This window comes from Micromys minutus (genome assembly GCF_963924665.1).
Source record: "Micromys minutus genome assembly, chromosome: 6".
Lineage (NCBI taxonomy): Eukaryota > Metazoa > Chordata > Mammalia > Rodentia > Muridae > Micromys > Micromys minutus.
In genome coordinates this window covers 111,382-131,174 of record NC_137975.1, presented here as the reverse complement: position 1 = coordinate 131,174, position 19,793 = coordinate 111,382, and the positions used below count along the sequence as shown (strand labels likewise).

Below are 19,793 nucleotides of genomic sequence, written 5' to 3'. Positions count from 1 at the left end.
TCATCTTCATGAGGTAAGAATTTAGTTCTGAATCTTGATTTGTAGGTGTGATGGGGTATCCAGGGCATTCTGTGGTGGGAGAAATGGGTTCTGATGTTGCTAAGTAGTATTGGTTTCTGGTGAATATGTTCTTATGCTTTTCTCTCACCATTTGGTTATCTCTGGTGTTAAGCAACCTCTGTGTCTCTGACTGGAGCATGCTCCTCCTGTGAGCCTGTAATACAGTGATTTTTGGATGTGTCAGAATCCCTGTGCAATTGAGTTGCTACTGATGTGTTGGATGTGCAAAGGTGTGTTTAACAATATGAAAATGGCTTATTAGGAAAGAAATAAGTTATATAAATAATAAAATATAGTAACATATGTATATAAATAATAGGACATGATTAATTCTATGAATTCCATAAAAGTGGAAAGGCAGATTTTAGTTTTATTTACACATGTGCTTCATTCACAATGTGAAATCCTTACAGTGCAACGACCAAAAGACAACTCCTACCATGTTCATAAGTGTTCCTTTTCTAGGTGGCAGAAGTGTTTTATCTAAGTTAATGTAGCTTCTTCCTGTCCTTAACACAACATGAAAAACAACACCACCAGGCTATCCCTTTTCTGCATACAAGTAATTGCAGATCAAATAAAGAAGCGGTTAAACCTGATGTTATCAGTGGTAAAACTATACACAATATTATTTTGGTTCATTTAAGAGGCACTTAAGAGTTCTTTACATTTAGCAATAAAGAAAACTTCTGGAGCTCTACTCAGTCCTGGACCACTCGTTTTCAGTATTATTCAAATAGATCAAGGTTCATTCAGCATGTCTTTCTGATCTCTGCATCTTTTTCCTGGTTGCCCTTTGTGGACAATATGAGGCAAGTACTTCAGGTGGACATGACATCATGCCAAAATATTCATCACTTAACAAGCCAAACATGTTCTTTATGCATGCAACTCTTTTCCTCAAAAAACTATCTGAATGTAGTAACAAAATTCAAATTATCAGAGCACAGTATTAATATTTGGGGTGAAGAAGAAAACTATGGTACTTGAAGACATTAAGTCCATGTGTCGTTACTCTAGATTTAAGAACATATTTATCCCTGTGTGTATGCAATTTTTATGTTTTGAAAGGTGACTTTGTATTTCTTGCTTTTAAAGAATTTAGCATCATTTTGTATGTTGCTGGGTGATTATGCAAGCATGTGAGTGTGGAATCGATCTATGTGTACATATTTCAGCCTCTTTTTGTGTGTGTGCATAAGTGTAAATATGAGAGAACTGTATTCACATGTGATGTGTTTGCCTGCATATGAACATGAAAAAAGTTTATGTCCATATATGTGTACATGGTTGTATATGCATTACTAGGAGAATGGGAAAGGTATATGTGCACATGTAATATGTTTTCACATATATATTTTGGTGGAGACATGTGCACATACATGTACATGTTTTATGTGTATGTATGAGAATTGGAGGAGATGTATGTGAACATGTGTGTTCTTCTGGTAACATCCATCATGCTTGTTTTTGTTTTATTTGTTACTTGTTTGTAGTTATTTACTTTCCTTTATTTTACTCTCTACACGGCCTTGAGGTTACCAAATAGTTAGGAGGGTCAGCCAGTAAGTGCCAGTGTCCCAGAGTCGGGTTTACTACAAGGTACTGAGCCTGGCAAACTTTGCACATGGACCCTGGGTATTAAATGCAGGGTGCAGTACTTTCAAGGCAAGCATATTACAAAATGAAACATCTCTTAATGTTAGCAATTTTTCCAAAACAAGACAGTTTCTACTTTCAGATGACAAGTAAGATTATAAACACCTCTGTTAAATCCTGGTCACTAGAGATATAAGCCAATCTTTCAGCCAAATGTAGCCAAGGGAAATAATTCTGTTTTCCATAGAATTAGATATCTTTTGCCTCTACATCTATATCTATATCATTCATATATATATACATATATATATACGTATCTTTCTCTGTGTTTGTCTCTCTGTATATCTCTATATATGTCAGTCTCTTTCTCTGTCTCCGTCTCTCTATAGAATTATCTGGTATTTTGTGATCTGTGGTGTGCACCCTTCTATTGATCTATAATTTATAAGGTTTATTTTCTCATTTTGGAGTTTAAATGTTAATCACAAAGATTTATTGAATTTTCTTTTGTTGGGGAATGATAAGAATTTCTTCTTATGTTTCATATTAGCTCACCATATTTTCCTCTCTAGTTCTGCTATTACTAGCTACTGGTTCGACCCATGTAACTCTGGTGCACAGAAAACACAGGCTACATCAAATTGAACAGCATCTCACTATGGTTTGTGAACTAACCTGGAACTTGCTATATAAACAAGGATGGATGTAGGCTCACAACAATCTGTTTGCCTCTGTCTCCCTTGTGCTGGGACCACAGGCATGTACCACAGCAGTAGACTCAATGTCACTTCAAATGATCAAAAAACCTTACTAATCATGTGTTCTACATATAAAAGTCACCCCATCTGTCTCCAGAACATCTACAGCAACCCTCATCCTGGCCCCTGTTTCTGACCTTGAATCCTGATCTCACTCATGTTATTCACAAAAAGCACCTCTCCCCTTCTTGTTTCTGCACAGTCTTAAACCAGGCACCAAATGTTTAGCTTTTTGTCACTGTAACAAAACACTTTAGATAAACACTTAAAAGAGAAAAATATAGATCAGTTCCTCTTTCTGTCCATCATGGTAAATCCAAAAATCAAAGGGAGAGTAGAGACAAGCTACAACCCCAAAGGCTCCACCTCCTGTGTTCTATTATCTTAGTCCATTGGAGACTAACCATTCAGTGCACTAGCCATTTAGGACCTATCCCTCATCTAAGTTGTAAAATATCAGAGAAGATATGTCCTTGCTACTGCCAGAAGCTTTGAGGTCTTTTTCCACTTCTTCTGCCTCTGTTCCTTTAATACATTAGTGATGAGCAGGCAGTGTGGCTGTATTTTCAAAGCACAGACGAGAACTATAAATCTAATTGGGAAAAATGGTCCAGAAAGCATGTATAAGAAGATGTACAGGCCTTCCAGGACGAAGGGGAGGAACAGGACGAAAAGAATCACGACAGTGCGGCGGGTCCTGAGTGGGACCTGGCGGAGCTCAAGTCCTCATTGGTGAATGAGTCTGAAGGCGCGACCGGTCCCGGGTCCCAGTGTCAGAGTTCATGGAGAAGCCAAGGAGCGCCCGAGGCCCTGGGACGAGAACACACTTCGCAGAGACTTTTCTCCGACAAACTTCCAAAGTCCCTAGAGGACAGCCTGAAGGCCCCAGAGTGTACCAGTGGCATGTACAAAGAGACTGTCTACTCTGCCTTCAATCTGCTCATGCATTACCCACCAGCCTCGGGAACAGGGCAGCAACCCCAGCCTCAACCCCCGCTGCATAACAAGCCTGGCCAGCCCTCACATGGTGTCCCCCAACTTTCTCCACTCTATGAACATTTCAGCAGTCCACATCCTACCCCTGCACCAGCTGACATCAGCCAGAAGCAAGTTCACAGGCCGCTGCAGACCCCAAATCTTTCTGGATTTTATTCTTTGACCTCAGGCAGCATGGGACAGCTCCCCCATACTGTGAACTGGTTCACCCACCCATCACTGATGCTGGGATCTGGTGTACCTGGACACCCAGCAGCCATCCCTCACCCGGCCATAGTGCCCTCCTCAGGGAATCAGTGCACATATGACTGAAACCTGAAAACACGGGCAGAACCCAAGGCAGAGAAGGAGGCTAAGAAGCCAATCATCAAAAAACCCCTCAATGCTTTCATGCTTTACATGAAGGAGATGAGAGCCAAGGTCATTGCAGAGACCAGATCCTGGGTCACAGGTGACACGCACTGTCTTGAGAAGAGCAGGCCAAGTACTATGAACTGGCCCGCAAGGAAAGGCAGCTGCACATGCAGTTATACCCAGGCTGGTCAGCACGGGATAACTACGGAAAGAAGAAGAGGCGGTCAAGGGAAAAGCATTAGGAATCCACCACAGACCCTGGCTCGCCTAAGAAATGTAGTGCTCGCTTTGGCCTCAAGCAGCAGACAGATTGGTGTGGTCTGTGCAGGAAAAAGAAATGCATTCGGTACTTACACGGAGAAGGCCGCTGCCCCAGCCCCGTTCCTTCCGATGACAGTGCTCTAGGCTGTCCCCGGTCCCCAGATCCCCAGGACTCACCTTCGTATCTTCTGCTGCCCTCCTTCCCCACAGACCTGCTTGCTAGCCCAGTGGAGCCAGCACCAACAGTCTCAGGTCGCTCTGCAACTCTCACTCTTCCAACCCCTAAGTCTCCAAAGACTTCCCACAGCACCCTCCAGAATACACAAATACAGCAACTAGAATCTCAGAGACAGGCAGCCTGACAGCCTTGGTTGCTAGGCAGAGAACACCTGGCTTGCTCCAGGTGCCCACCCCTAACTCAGGAGGAAACAACAAGATCAGCTCACATGGGACCAGCTAGGGCTCCTCTTAAGGTGGTGAAGATTTCAAAGGCTGCACAACTCCCTGAACCAGGGGCCATCGATTCAAGAGGTGGGGGAATCAGATCTATGTAGCTGTGTCATCTTAAGGGGACCCTGCTGCTTATTGCTGGCTGGGCATCCCTATTGTCCTAGGAGGTTTTGGTTTTGCTGTAGGTCAGATGGGCTGGACTGACTCTTCAGCTGCCTACTCCACAAATGCTTCTCTTGCCCTCTGCCACACCTTCCCCATGCCATTACTTCTTGGACCAAGAATACCTGGTTTGTCACACAAAATAACTCTGTGCTTGACCAGCCACAAGTCTAAACAATAATGCTTCTCTCTTAAGGAAACCGAGAAGCTCTGTTTACAGAAAACAGCTGCTGTTCATAAGCTGGGCCAGAGGAAGTGTCTTACTGGGTTCTAAGGAGCTTGCAAGGGAAGGGAATAGGATATGCTTAGGTCTTTCAACCTTGGCAACATAACACCAACTACCTACTGGTGGGCAGTAGTCAGCTTTCATTTCAGTCTTTCCTGACACGCTCACCAGCATTTAAAAACTAGCCAATAAATTACAGTTGGCCTAATCAGGCTCCTCTCGGTTCCATTTCCAGCTCGGCTGTGTCGGGGAGTCGGCTCCTGGGCAGGTGAGAGGGCAGATCCCCCAACAGCTAGAGCCCGTCTTTCAGAGTTTAGAACCACCAGCTCCAGTTTCTCTGTGGGGCTGCAGGAAGAGACCTGTTACAACCAAAGCAAGGAGCCCGGAAAACCTCTTTGTGTGGACATGGCTCCTTGCCACATTCTAGAAACTCCTTTTGAGCCAAACTTAACCCTGAGCCTTGAAAAACAAGATTTTTTTTGTTTTAACTTAACTTTGTTTTTGCATTCTCACTGAATATAGCCTGATTCCAAAGAAAAGGGGTTATCCAAGTATTACACACACACAAACAAAACCAACCTTTTAGTTCCTACTTTAGTCACTCATTTCTCAATCCAAAGATCATGTTTCTAGTGTAATGTTCTACGTCTTGAAAAAGTCTGTCCAAGTGTGGTAGTGTGCACCTATAATCCCAGCACTTGGAAGACAGAGGCAGGTGGACCTCCGTGAATTCCAGGACAACCAGGGCTGTATAGAAGACCTTTTCTTAAAAAACTATTGTATCCAAAATATTTTTGTATTGTTAATGCATTACCATAGAAAAGCTTTTAAACATGAAGATAAAGATTCTTTTTACTTGGTTTCTCAAAAAAAAAAAAAAAAAAAAAAAAGAAGAAGAAGAAGATTACAAAATCTTCTATAAAATTCCTGGCAAGGATAACTATCTCAAAATGTAAAAATATAACTAAAAGCTGACATGGAAATGCAGTCTACCAATGGGGATGTACAAAAAGTGGTGCACACATAACAGAGGAGTACAGAGCCGACTAAAATGAAAAGGTGCATCTGAATGTGAGGGTTAGAGAAAGCCTCCCAGTGGACAGCATGCTAGTAAGTGAAACGAGCTACAGGACTATGGCTTGGGAGGCAAGATCACTTGAAAAGGCTTGAGTTTAATTCTCTAGCATCAGGTAAAAACTCAAGCATTCTTGACGTTGCCTGTATTCCCAGAACTATGGGGTACATACAAGCAGATCTATCACCTTATCTGACCAAGTCAGCCTAACACCAAGCTTCTGGTTCAGTGAGAGACACTGTCTCAAATATTAATGCAGAGAGAGATATAGTTAGTCATGCCTTGCTGTGGCTCCCACATGCAATCACATAGGCACAGGCCGCTGTACACTCACATGTCTGTGTCACACATGTACTATGTAAAGTAAATGTGGTGTATTGCTGTTATGATTGTTATTGTTATTTATAGGAAATAGGACCTAGAAGAACAAAATTCTAATATATTAATAGTGGTTAAGTGAGAAAACAAAAGCAGAGTTTAGATGTTTTATTGTGCTACTGAGAATTAATCTTTAGAACCTCCTAAATGCTAGAAAAGCTCTGTGCTATTTTTTTCAACTTTAGAAAGACTAGCTTAACATTTATAAAGGTCTGTACCATTCATTGCATACTACAGTTGGTCTGGAAGGCATGCATTTCATCACGACAGAAACTCTGATATGAATATATCTTCGGAGCATGGTGTGAATAGCTATAGAATGTATTTAAACAAATTAAGACATGTACAGAGTGACCAGTGACAAAACACTGAGAGGCCAGGCTAGGGGATGGAGAAGTCACTGGCTGAAGCATCTCCACACAGCAACTGTATTTTGCTTGTATATGTATTTTTATATGCATGTGGTATGTGAATTTATGTATAAGAGTTTTTCCTTGTATATGGTTACATATGGTACATATAATTGAGGGCATGAGTATATATTGAACATGCATGCAAAGGCCAGAAGCTGACCTCTGTTTTTTTTTTTTTTCCCAGGGTGTACAGCTTTACTGAGTCAGGTTCTTTCAGTTGGACTCAGAACCTGCAGATGCTGATAATCTAGCGGGCTCCTACTTCTCACATGCTGGTATCACATCTGATCTGCCATCCTCACACAACTACATGGGTGCAGAGGATCATCATTTTGTACATCAGGAACTTTATGCAGTAAGCAATCTTTCCAGGTCTATACACACACTTATTTTGCTATTATAGGATATTAAAAGATAAAACACATCTAAGTAGGAAATAGTCTGAGCTTGGAGATGGAACCAACTGGAACAAACTAAGATAAGGGGAGGTGGCATCATGCCTGCACTAGAGAGCACTGAAAATTCATGACAGCATTTCAGTGAACCTGCCAAATAAAATACAGGGTTATTGCCAGGGCTCAGTTTCCATAGCAACCACAGACAGTATAGTGGAGGTTCCCTTTATATAAAAACCTCAAGGCCTAGTGGATCCCCTCATTTTCACCTACAATAAAGCAGTCATTCTTATCTATTCTGCTTACTTCTGTGACATCCAGAAGTAAAGTTAAACAGGTAAGGCTGGTGCTCATCTGGAATGAAGCCCGTCTAGTAATGCATTCTTAGTGATGATCATTTACTAGGGTCCTCTACTGATTGATGAAAAATTTAAAAGACACTTGTAAGCATTAACATAACAGGCTGTTCTGTCTAAAAAAATAAGCACAGTGGTTAAGTGTTTGCCCATGTGTCTGCCCTATAGACCAGTCTTTCATATGCTGCTAATAGGTAGCCACCTGCCCCAAAATCCTCATTTTTAACTTACCTAAATTAAGCCATTTATAACCCAATAAATCACAACAAAAACACTCACTCTGCTGCTACAGAAACATAGCAAATAGCTGCTTCCTCAATCCCACACCTACTGTATGGACCCGTATACAAGAGACCAAAGAACAAAACATTCTTCAAATGTCTTCAAAACGGCAAGCTGATTAATGTAAGCTGTTTAATGATGTCCACATTTTAGAAATCAGGTTGCTCTTTTTAGTCTTATACCTTTAATTTGCAGCCAACTGCATTTATCTTGATATTGGTCAGGTAACTTTTTCACAAAGGCATTTTTTAGCCCATTTCTGTACTTCTCTAGTCTACCAATTATCCTAATCCCACTTATCCCCTGCAGTTTTGTCTTCATGATAATTGAAACTGTTGTAATTACAGCAGATACAGACATTAAACAATTAAGTGGATAAAAAAACATGTCAGAAGTCAGTTTCCTACATACTCCAGGGTCTGGTTACTAGCAGAGAATACACTGTGAATTATTGCTGGGGAAATCCTCAGATTATCCGCATGTGCTGGTGGTCAAATGAGCTAGTAAAGTCATCAGTGATGCTAAGACAGCATGGGAGATAACAGTGCTGGGCCTCAGGAGGAGCCTCTGACAAAACACAGTTCCTTCTTCGGAAGCTGTTAACCAATTGACAGCACTCCCCTCCAGGGAACACTTAAATTTGATAATCTGTGTACTACCCAGGACTTTTTGAGTGCACTTCTTTAAAGCAGAGAGCATTCAGGATTAGAGCTATCAGAATGATTAACTCCAGTATTTCACAACTATTAACAAGAAAAGGAGTAGGAGATTTTATAGATAGATAGATAGATAGATAGATAGATAGATAGATAGATAGATAGATAGATAATATATATATATATATATATATATATATATATATATATATATATATATATATATATATATATATATAGAGCTAGGATAGAAAGATGGGCATATTTATCTGGATGTGGCAGGATGTGGCATCTCCCAGATGATGATCAAAAGTTTTATTATGATTATCATCCTTTGGTTGAAGCATTTCTTCTCCCCTAGCTTCAGGCTGCAATTGACTAGGAAATTCAGCATAGACCAACCTCTACTTACAGTAAAAGAGGAACTAATCAGCTCCTCTAGTGGCTCAACATTCTTGGATTGAGTTCCCATGTACAGAGACATTCTGTAATGCCAGTGATTTAAAATGGGAACAGAGGACTGAAGGAAGTGTCCCTTAGAAAGATATTGAAGAACAAAATTATAAAAGCTTCTAAAAATTTATCTTTCATTCCTCTATATGTGCACTGTGTGAAGGGGAGATGTCTTGGAGTTGACTGATGGTAAAGTTACAATGAAGTTTGAATTCCTTTTAGTGGATGTTGGGAATGGAATTCAGAACATCTGGAAAAACAGCAGGTGCTGATGGCCCCAGTTTCACACAAATGTGCTTATTTGATTTTTCTTTCATTCAACAAAATTATTTTATTCTGTGAAATAATATTCTAGGAGAGCAGATAAGAATAATTCTTAAAGATTAAATTAAACATTTCTAAACTCAGTTTATAAACTCAAGACCTATGTGTTTTGGGAGAGACACACTGTTCTCTTTCATTGCATTTGGCTCTCCTGTTTCTATTGCTGAATACTAATACTGACTTGTAACAATAAGTTACTTTCTTCTGCTGAGAGTTCAAACCACCTTACTTTTCAGCAAAGATTTTTCAATAAGACTGAGTTAAAGGATTTTGAAGTAGATCTGGTTCCATCCTTAATTTAGACTGAGGATGGAGTGTGTTCCTTGTAGATGTGTGACATAGGTTAGAGTCAATGTTCCCTTTCTCAATAAAATGGCTTTGCTCTGATTTTACTTTCACTCTTCCCTTGTTCTTGCTTCATTATTATGCTATGCAAAGATCATGTAGCAAGAGAATGCTCCATGACTAGGTTTACTGTGATGAGATTGGAGATTAATCATGACTTTTGTATAATCTACCCGAGGGAGCTTAAGACGAACCGTGACAAATGAATTGTGAATATGATATAGTTACACATCCAAAATACATGTGCCAGAAGGTACCAAAATCCATAGTGAAGATAAGAGATGCTTCCTGTTAACGCTTCCAAATTTTACTCCAAACAAAAAATGAGCATATTGTATAAATTTTATAAAATGAGATTTTCATAAGGACAATAAATAAGATAGAAGAGGGGAAAAGGAAGTAAAAAATGGAGTGTATGCCTACAATTGTCAGCCAAATCATAACCTTCCTCTCTATTCTGCTTTTTTAATGCATTTTCTCACATCAATGAGGAGAGCATCTTCTAGGTTGTGATGGAGCTGATGTTGGCCAGAGAATTTCTAGTAAGGGACATTTTAGTCATTCCCAGAGAGGACACTATTTTCCTGTAACCCACACCTCAGAAAAGCAACTCAACTCAATCCCAATGCATTGAATAGTTGAAGTTATTTATGATGTTCTGAAGAACAGTTTCATCATTTGTAAAATTCAGATAAAAATGACATTCACACCTTTGTGAGAATTTTATAGTGTTTTGTAGAATGTGAACATGAGTGTTTTCATTGTTACTGTATGTCAGATATGTTCTCACCTAGGCATGAACTCAAATCATCTTTATTCCTGTAAAACTTATTTCTGTTTATAACCCATATATAAAGAGAGGTCTACTTTACATATGAATAAACTCGTTAACGCATTGACATATTTTTATTCTCTGTTAAGTATATTTCCCTTTTCTGCTTTAATTATGACTTATTGGTCTAACTAGCTCATTGAGGTTGGGTGGTTAAACCTGGCTTGCCATTAGGGCTCTGCCTTGGAATTTAGTAACTGCAGTAAATATTTATGTGTATTTGTTCAAGCCGCAGAGAGCTAACAGCACTTTGGGATCATGATTTTATCCTATTAGAAGAGACTCTGACTATTAAATAAAATAAAATGTGTCCCTTAACTATAAGGTTTTGGCAAAAAGAAAGGTAGATGTTTTACGTTTGACATACTAAAGATTCTACCCATTGTTTTGTGCATGATAAGCAGCAGCCATTATACAAGAGTCACACACACACACACACACACACACACAGAGAGAGAGAGAGAGAGAGAGAGAGAGAGAGAGAGAGAGAGAGAGAAGAGAGAGAGAGAGAGAGAGAGAGAGAGAGAGAGAGAGAGAGAGAGAGAGAGAGAGAGAGAGAGAGAACAAAAAGAAGAAGGAGGAGGATGAGGAGGAAGGGAGGAAGGGACAGAGGTAGAGAGAGGACTAGAGGGGGGTGATGACACTGTCAACTCTTCCTTAACATGACTCTAATTTTTGTCTTTAGACTTGCTTAGAAACTTCTGTGTTTGAAAGTGAATATTTTGGCCTAATGATTCTCAAATTAATAAGTTTAGTTGTAAAATCTTAAATGCCTAATTTAAACCATTCTAAGAAAGGAAAGAGATCTGTACACAGAACTCAAACATGAGATAACAATACTCAACAGCCGGAGAACATAATATACAAATAGAAACAGAGACACATATACACAAAACACACAGAAAGATAAACACCACACACCACACACACATATATCACAAGCAGACCACAAACCACACATACAAACACATATACTACATACACATAAAATACATTGACTTTGCTTTTGACCAGGCTCATATATTTGAGAGCTTTGGGTTTTTTCCCCCTTTGGACTTTGCTGCTCTTCAGGGTCCTGAGTGACTGGGTGTCTTGGTCACTTTTTTAAAGTCATAGTAATGAGATTCCATGACCAAGAAAGACTTTCTTTGGAGCTTACAGGTTCATAAGGTGAGTCCATGACCCTCGGGGTAAGAAGCAGGGCAGTAGGCAGGTTGCACCAGTAGCTGAGATTGTACATGTTAAAATAATACCACAAAGCAGAGAGAGAATAAGAGACAGAGACAGAGACAGACACAGATAGAGAAATAGAGAGAGAGAGAGACAGAGAGAAATAACTTGGATGGGTTGAGTTTTGAAATTTCATAACCCACCCCCAGTGATAATATCACATCTAATAATATCACATCTCCTAATATTTTCCCAAATTTTAATTATCAAACAATTATCAACAATTATCAATTATTTAAACATATAAGCCTACGGAGCATGTTTTCATTCAAATGACTGCACTAGTCAATATGTCACGTTTGAATTGTACAGCCTGGGGCATCGACTATAAAAATAGCCATTTCTACTCATTAAAATTTTGAGAATGTCGATCTTTGGCCTAAAGGGAGGCATGGCCTTGGTGGCAAACTTACAGCACTAATGATCATAAAATTTCCAGAACTGGTGGTAATGAGTGTTAGGAGTTACCTTTAGGAGGGACTGACTTATCACAGCCCTCTATGCTTAAAGAGGAGGAAAAGAATAACCATCAGTGGTCGCAGCCTCAGCTTAGCCAGCTCAAGTCCCCTCAGCAAGGTCTGGGGTGAAGGTCATTCCAACATATATATATATATATATATATATATATATATATATATATATATATGGAGAAAAAGTTTGTAATAGAGTCTAACTGGGCCGCTCAAACCTGCCTCCCTCTCCAGGGGAGCATGTGCATCTAGTGAACTTTTCCACTTTAATGGTCCTAAAACTCCTACACAGAGTATACATCTACTTCATACAATTTTAGCTATGAATAAAATGGGCTTCCAAAAATGTACCTCTTCCCTGACAGTACACAGTAAGGATAGAGCACATAGGAGGGGACATCCCAGAGTGGAGAATGCCACCCCCATGTCTGCCATAATCAGGATATTCCCTGCTTCATCTGTATCCTCTTATGGGGTTCTATTTTCTTCCAAATTTTCAGGATTTTGCTTTTTACTGTGTATTATTATATTTATTCTATTTTGGGAACACAAGAATCAGACTGCTACTGTTATCTATACCAAAGGAAACTCCGGATCCCCCTGGATCAGTGTCTGTCTTATGGTTTCTATTATCCTGATGAAACATAACAAAAGGCAACCTGGGAAGGAAGGAATTTATTTCAGTTCACATTTCTTATCCCATAACAGAGGGATGTCAGGGTAAGAAATCACATAGGAGAGAAACATGCAGAAAAAAGCTGATGCAGAAACCATACATACAGGTTTGTTATTCATGGCTTCTTCAGTGTGCTTTCTTAGAGCACCGTGGATGGACCACAAACCCAGGTGTGGCACTGTGCACAATGAAGTACCTCTATCACAAGTCAGACATATATCAAGACAATACCCTATAGAATGGTCGGTTAAGGGAATTTCTTAATTGAACTTTTCTTTTTGCAAATGACCCCATCTTACATCAGGGTGACACAAATCTAGTATTGGTGAAGCAAGCCCCAGTCAACAACAGAAAAAATAAAATTAAAGATTCTCGGGCTGAGAGTATCTTTTCTTTACTAAACTGGCAGTTTAGTTCCAGAGTCAAGGATAGATCATCTTGCAAGGGAATGGGGTGGAGAGTGACAGAAAAGGACATATGACATCCTCCTCTAATATATGAATAAGTGTGCAGGGGCATATGAATCTACACATATGAATGTGTAACACACACACACACACACACACACACACACACACACACACACACACACTGAATTATAGATGTTTCTGCAAGTCTGCCCAGAGTCACCAATTACAAAACAAGAAGATATAATTTCCCATCATCATTGTCTCTCATTTTCAAAGAAAACATCGTTGTCATTTTAGCTTTGACATTCATACCCCACAGCAGGAATTCAGTCCCTGTTTATTAGTTGCATTTGCTCCCGTTTGCAGTGGAATATCATGTGACAATCATTAGCTGGCAGAAGTCTCCTTTTATTTTCATTTGAAACTTTCCTTTTTTGTCTACTCCTCCTGCTGTTCATTCCACTGCTACCTATCTCATTTGCCATACTTTTTGTCTGCATCTCAATCACTGGATGAAATTTGTATCCAATAACCAACACTATTTTTAGGACCACTGACTGAGATTCATACATAACCTGTTGGTACTGTTTACCTCGGCATACTTGGGAAGATAAATTTAGTTGTCTTCTATTCATATGTAATACTCTCATATGTAAAACAAAGCCCCTCTCTCTGCCATGTGTTTAGCTGCACACTCAGCATAATGAACTCAGTAAAGTCTGTAACAGGAATTATTCTAACAGATCAATAGAAGAAACTTGTAAGACAGTATCACTATGTGCAGAAGAGTGAGTCTCAGAACTCAAGAGTCACTTGGGGATTTAACATAGTATAAACTAAGCATAAAAATGGTATCATTCACATGAAAACACCAAAATCTCAAGATCTACAACACTGGAAAGAAGAAACATGTGATTAAAGAGGAAAGAAAAACAGATGCATCCTTTTTTTCAGAGAAGGGGACGGGGAAGTCAGTATCTACCTACAGTTTCCAGTTCCCTTCACTACAGTCTTTATGACAACAGGAGAAGGCAAGGGTGCCTATGAAATCCAGAGCAGAGTTTTGAGAAACATGCACTAGCAGTTTCATCTAGAGAAGTGTATTAGTCAATTCCCCCACAAGTGTCCATTATAAACCCCTTGACACATCATGCCATTATAGCAGGGGAAGTACGGCAACACATTGAAGCATCAGGTCATAACAGTATCTGTGGTCAGGAAACAGACAGATACATGCTCCTGAGCAGCTCCTTTCTACTTATCAGTCCAGGAACCACTCTGTGTACTAGTGCTGATCATATCTAAGACACGTATTCCCCAATTAAATAGAAAGCTGCTCACAGACATATTCATATGTTTGTATCCTACATGAATTTTGGTGCTACCTTATTTAAAATCAATAATCAGCATTATAGTGATCAGATGTGTTTGAAATTTGAAGGCTGCTTTCAAAGACTTCCCATCATACAGTTCATAAGCATGTGAAATGTACACTTCTACAATACACACATGCACACACACACACACACACACACACACACACACACACACTCAGAAAGAGAGAGAGAGATCCTCCAGAAAATAATAATTATTTAACAAAGTTAAATTGATGTTTCTCGAAATTAATTGAACAGAAAAATATTTTCTATGGATCGGGGCTACCATCAGGCAAAGTTTGGAGGGTTTCTTGGTTCTTTGGTATATTGGAAGACATTTTTAGATGAAACAATATTATTATATGCCTAGTAGACAAATGTGTTTTACCTGTGGACTCAATGTTTCTGAATGACCCACAGATCTTCAAGAGTGTTTGGCACACCACAAACACAGTTTCCACTCCAGAAGGTTTCAATCTGAATGTTTAGGATTTGGAGTTAACAAATTATATGTTTTAGAAATATTTTTAAATTATTTTTAAACATTCCAGAATATAGAGTTATAGCAAAAATTATTGGTACCAAATTTTAGGATTACTTTATGTATAGGATTAAAGTATGTGGTGGGTTACTACCTACAATCAGGCATGACAAACTTTTTTCTCTTTATGAAATTGCAAAACATTAAAGAGACTGTCAGTCAGACATATGTTTAGATTTAGGATAGTTTCAGAGTTTCTAAGTTGGATGTCAATCACAATTTATATTTATTAAAATAAAATATTTTTTTAAAAATTAGCTTTTTGTTTCCTTAACCACATTTCAATTTCATAACCATTAATAATGATTGCATTCACTTCAGCATAAAAGTGAACACTTCCTTTGTTATAAAATATTCCAAATAATGTGATAATCTCTATACCTAGTACTTGATTTTATAAAGCAAATATTGAAGTTTTACAAGTTACCTTGCCTTTTATTAGTTACCGTCCCAGTTGCTGTAATAAAACACCTTATATTAGCTACAGAAGGAAGAAAAGGTTTATCTGGTTTACAGTTGAAAGGAATAGATTACACCTTGGCAGGGAAGATAAGGCAGCACAGAGAGTGCCTAATAGTAGAACCTGGAGACCCGATGGACCCATTGCAACAACACGGGTGGGAAACTGAACCAATACTGGGCTTGGCTATCAGATATCACAGGCCATCCACAGTGATTCACTTTGTCTATCCAACCTTTGCCTCATGACAAATCACTAAAGCTTTCTAAACAAGTGAAGACCCAATGTTCAAACAGATGAGTCTGTACAGGACAGTTTTCATTCAAATCATAAGAGGAGAGATTCTAATACTTTCCCCAGGAGTATAGGAATGCAGATGGATGTAACTGATTCTTTCCTACTGTCTCCCGTTTGAAGCTTTTACCTGAGAATGGGCTGTCATTATTTCAAACATCCATTAAGAGCAAGAATTTTGTTTAGAACCTCAACCCAGTTATCTCCAGACATGAGCTTTTTTTTTTTTTTTTTTTTTTTTTTTGCATGTCTAGCTTCTCATCCTTTTAATGTGACATGTTGCTCCTCTAACATCAGCCTTGTTACAGACACAGCACAGCTTTCCATAGATGCTGTATATTCCTGAATATTCCAGATTACACACAAAGATCTGTCCTGTGTGTAGCTTAACTTTCAAGGAGAATCATTTTAGAAGTTTCAAAAGCCCTCAGGAGCCTGTAAAACTTCTAATAAAAATCCTTGTAGTCTATGTAACTTGATAAATTAATTTAGCACCTGTCAGTGTTAGCTCCCTCCATTGTAAAATGAGAAGAGTTTATGTTTCAATATATGCTTCTTAGTTCTGAGGCACATAATTAGTATATAATAGGCTGTGTCATGAAACCTATGTTGTCATTTTCTTTTACCATATTTAAGTGTTCCTACTTAGGCTCAAATACAGAAAAAAAAATATTCGAAGAGGATAAAAAGCAACCTTCTTTAATATTATTTTATCACTATTTTTAGTGGCATTATATGAACTGGGAATATGGATTAATCAGTTAAGTAACTTGTTATGAAACCATGAGGAGCTGGGTTTGGAGCCTTAGAAAGTATGTAAAAGTTGAACAGGGTGGCATGCATCTGTAAATGTATCCCTGAAAAACAGGAAGTAGGATCCCTGGAGCTTCCTGGGCTTTCAGTATAGCCAAAGCAGTGAGGTATAAAAATTAAGCTTAATGAGAGATCCTGTCTCCAAGTTTAAGGAAAAAAAAAGCAACTGAGAAAAAAATTTTGAATTGACCTTGGGGCTACATATAAATGCACATAGATGTGCACACATCCCTAGACAGACAGACAGACAGACAGAAGCACACACACACAAACACACACACACACACACACACACACACACACACACACACTCACACACACACACACTCACACACACACACACACACACACACACACACACACACACATACACCCCACATGCTAAACCACATTTGGATGAAGTTAGAAGCATTTTATCAGACCAGAAAATGGTGGGGTCTACCATAGCCAATAAATAAGTGAAGAACAGGGAGTCCCTACCAGATAATTTTAATAAAGATGAGGAAAACAGTATACACTTCCTCTCTTGCTTCCTGGGCTGAAGTGATTTTGATACTCTTTTATAATTCTGCTTTCAGATAAAAGCAGACAGGGACACAAACCTGTTAGCACCCTCAGGGCCACTATTAATGCCATTCCATTCCTCCATGCAGACAGAGCCAACTTCACAGCTGCTAGTCTGGTATCCAGGAGCTGCCTGGATTCCCAATGTACCCTCCCCATGTCTCACTATGGGAAGAACAGTCACATCATTAACATTCACTGCAGTCATGGTCCGTTTCTTGTTTCGCATCAGCTGTCTTCTCTTCACACTCCAGACATGCCCCATTTTTTTTTCTTAAAGCATACAACTGTTATATGGATATTGTGCTAGTGTGCTTTCCCTGTATTGTTTGTAGATTATGTTGCTCAAACACATTGTTGCAGCTTGCTTGTCTAATTTATGATCACTTTGCGAAACAAACATATTCTCACTAGCTCCTGGATACAGAGAAGTGACAGCTGGCACTGGTAGCACTTTTATTAGGTATTCTTGGTTTTCAAGCAGAGCAAAGTCTAACTCTATCCATGGGGGAAGTTTTCAAGATGCAAAAAAGGTGAAAGAACACTGTTGGTGGGGTTGTAAACTGATACAAGCACTCTGGAAATCAGTCTGGCAATTCCTCAGAAAATTGGACATAGTCCTACCTGAAGACCCAGTTATTCCACTTCTGGGCATATACCCCAGAGATGCTCCAACATATAACAAAGATACATGCACCACAATGTTCATAGCAGCTCTATTTATAATAGCCAGAAGCTGGAAAGAACCCAGATGTCCTTCAGTAGATGAATGGATACAAAAATTGTGGTGCATTTACACAATGGAGTACTACTCAGCTATCAGAAACAATGACTTAACCAAATTCTTAAGAAAAGGGTTGCATGTAGTTTTTGTTCATTGTAATGAGTAAGACCTTAATGTACACTATCAAACGTTTGAAAAAAAAAAGCCAAGCACTGACAAAAATGTATCCGTATACATTTATGAAAAAATGCTTAAAATTTGTTCTTTTATCTTTGTTTTTTGAAATAAAGTTGTTCAAAAAAAATTCCTCACTCCATAGAAAACATGTCATTATTTAACTCTGTAGAGCATGTATCACGGGAAAGTGCCGATCTCTGGCTCTAGCTGTGAGGATGTGCTACTCTACATTACCTCGACTTTAGTCCTAACATGCTATAGATGTGTGGAAATTATTTACCAGCAATGAACTTCAGTTATGTGTGTTACTTTTCTTCCTGTGTGTTCAAATCTGTGGCAACTGGTTGTCCACCCTCTTCCAGTATGAAGAGTCTTAAGTGGATACAAATATTTTCTAAGTTTATTCTCCATCTTGAGTAAATATTACACCCAACAGCAAAGAATGCTGTTTACTTGTATAATATTTGTGAGTAGTTCATACCCAACCACCAAAAGTAGATATTTTTAAAGTTAGAAGTGTTCAAATTATGGCTTATGCTAAAGCACATGCCTATGCAGAATACAATATTCAAAATCAAGAAGTCTCTAACAAAGATCATGAGTAATAATTACAGCTGGACTCTGAAGGGCAATTAGTTAAACAAGGAAAGAGCTGTGTAAATTGTAAGAGAAGTTTGTGAGACAGTAGGATTTGGATACAGTTTTTGTTCTTTCAGATAGTACAGGGGATTTCTCTGAGACTCTCATATATGTGAGGGAAGTATTCGGTAGTAGCCAAGTAAGCTCAGGTTCAGTGAGAGAATCTGTCTTCTAAAAGAAGGTGGAAAGTGGTTGAGAAGGATAGCAGATAAGAGCCCATGGCTTTCAGGACATATATGCTTGTATATCCACTCACATACGGACACAGGTACATATTGACACACATAGTTAAATCCAGCCAGTTCCATCTGAAACACAGTAACAAATACACATTTAAAAAAGTGGGTCTCACACCAATGGCTCAAGCTCTAAGGTAAAAGAGTAACAAATGGGACTTAATGAGATTGCAAATTACTGTAAGGCTAAGGACATTGTCAAGAAAACAAAATGGCAGCCAACAGAATGGGAAAAGATCTTTACCAATTCCACATCAGATAGAGGCCTAATATCCAAGGTATACAAAGAACTCAAAAAGCTAGACACCAGAGAATCAAATAACCCTATTAAAAAATGGGGTACAGAGCTAAACAAAACGTTCTCAGTTGAGGAATATCAAATGACTGAGAAATATCTGAGGAAGTGCTCGACATCCTTAGCCATCAGGGAAATGCAAATCAAAACAACCCTGAGATTCCACCTCACACCAGTCAGATTGGCCAAGATCCAAAACACAGATGACAGTAGATGCTGGCAAGGTTGTGGAGAAAGAGGAACACTTCTCCACTGTTGGTGGGGTTGTAAACTGATACAACCACTCTGGAAATAAGTCTGGTGATACCTAAGAAAATTGGACATAGTACTACCTGAAGACCCAGCTATTTCACTTCTGGGCATATATCCCAGAGACACTTTAATACACAACAAAGATACATGCACCACAATGTTCATAGCAGCTCTATTTATAATAGCCAGAAGCTGGAAAGAACCCAGATGTCCTTCAGAAGATGAATGGATACAAAAATTGTGGTACATTTACACAATGGA

General features: G+C 38.9%; 1 protein-coding gene and 1 pseudogene across 2 annotated transcripts in view; one reads left to right on the top strand and one right to left on the bottom strand.

The window, feature by feature from the left end:
* LOC308421673 (contactin-associated protein like 5-1) overlaps window positions 1–19,793 on the bottom strand; it is a gene marked incomplete at both ends in the record, with an annotated part of 467,964 nt that overhangs the window by 354,148 nt on the left and 94,023 nt on the right. The gene's annotated exons all lie outside the window — the stretch shown is intronic.
* Window positions 3,063–4,390, top strand: LOC308421592 (transcription factor 7-like; annotated as a pseudogene). The gene has a single exon. The product of its transcript is annotated as a transcription factor 7-like (transcript).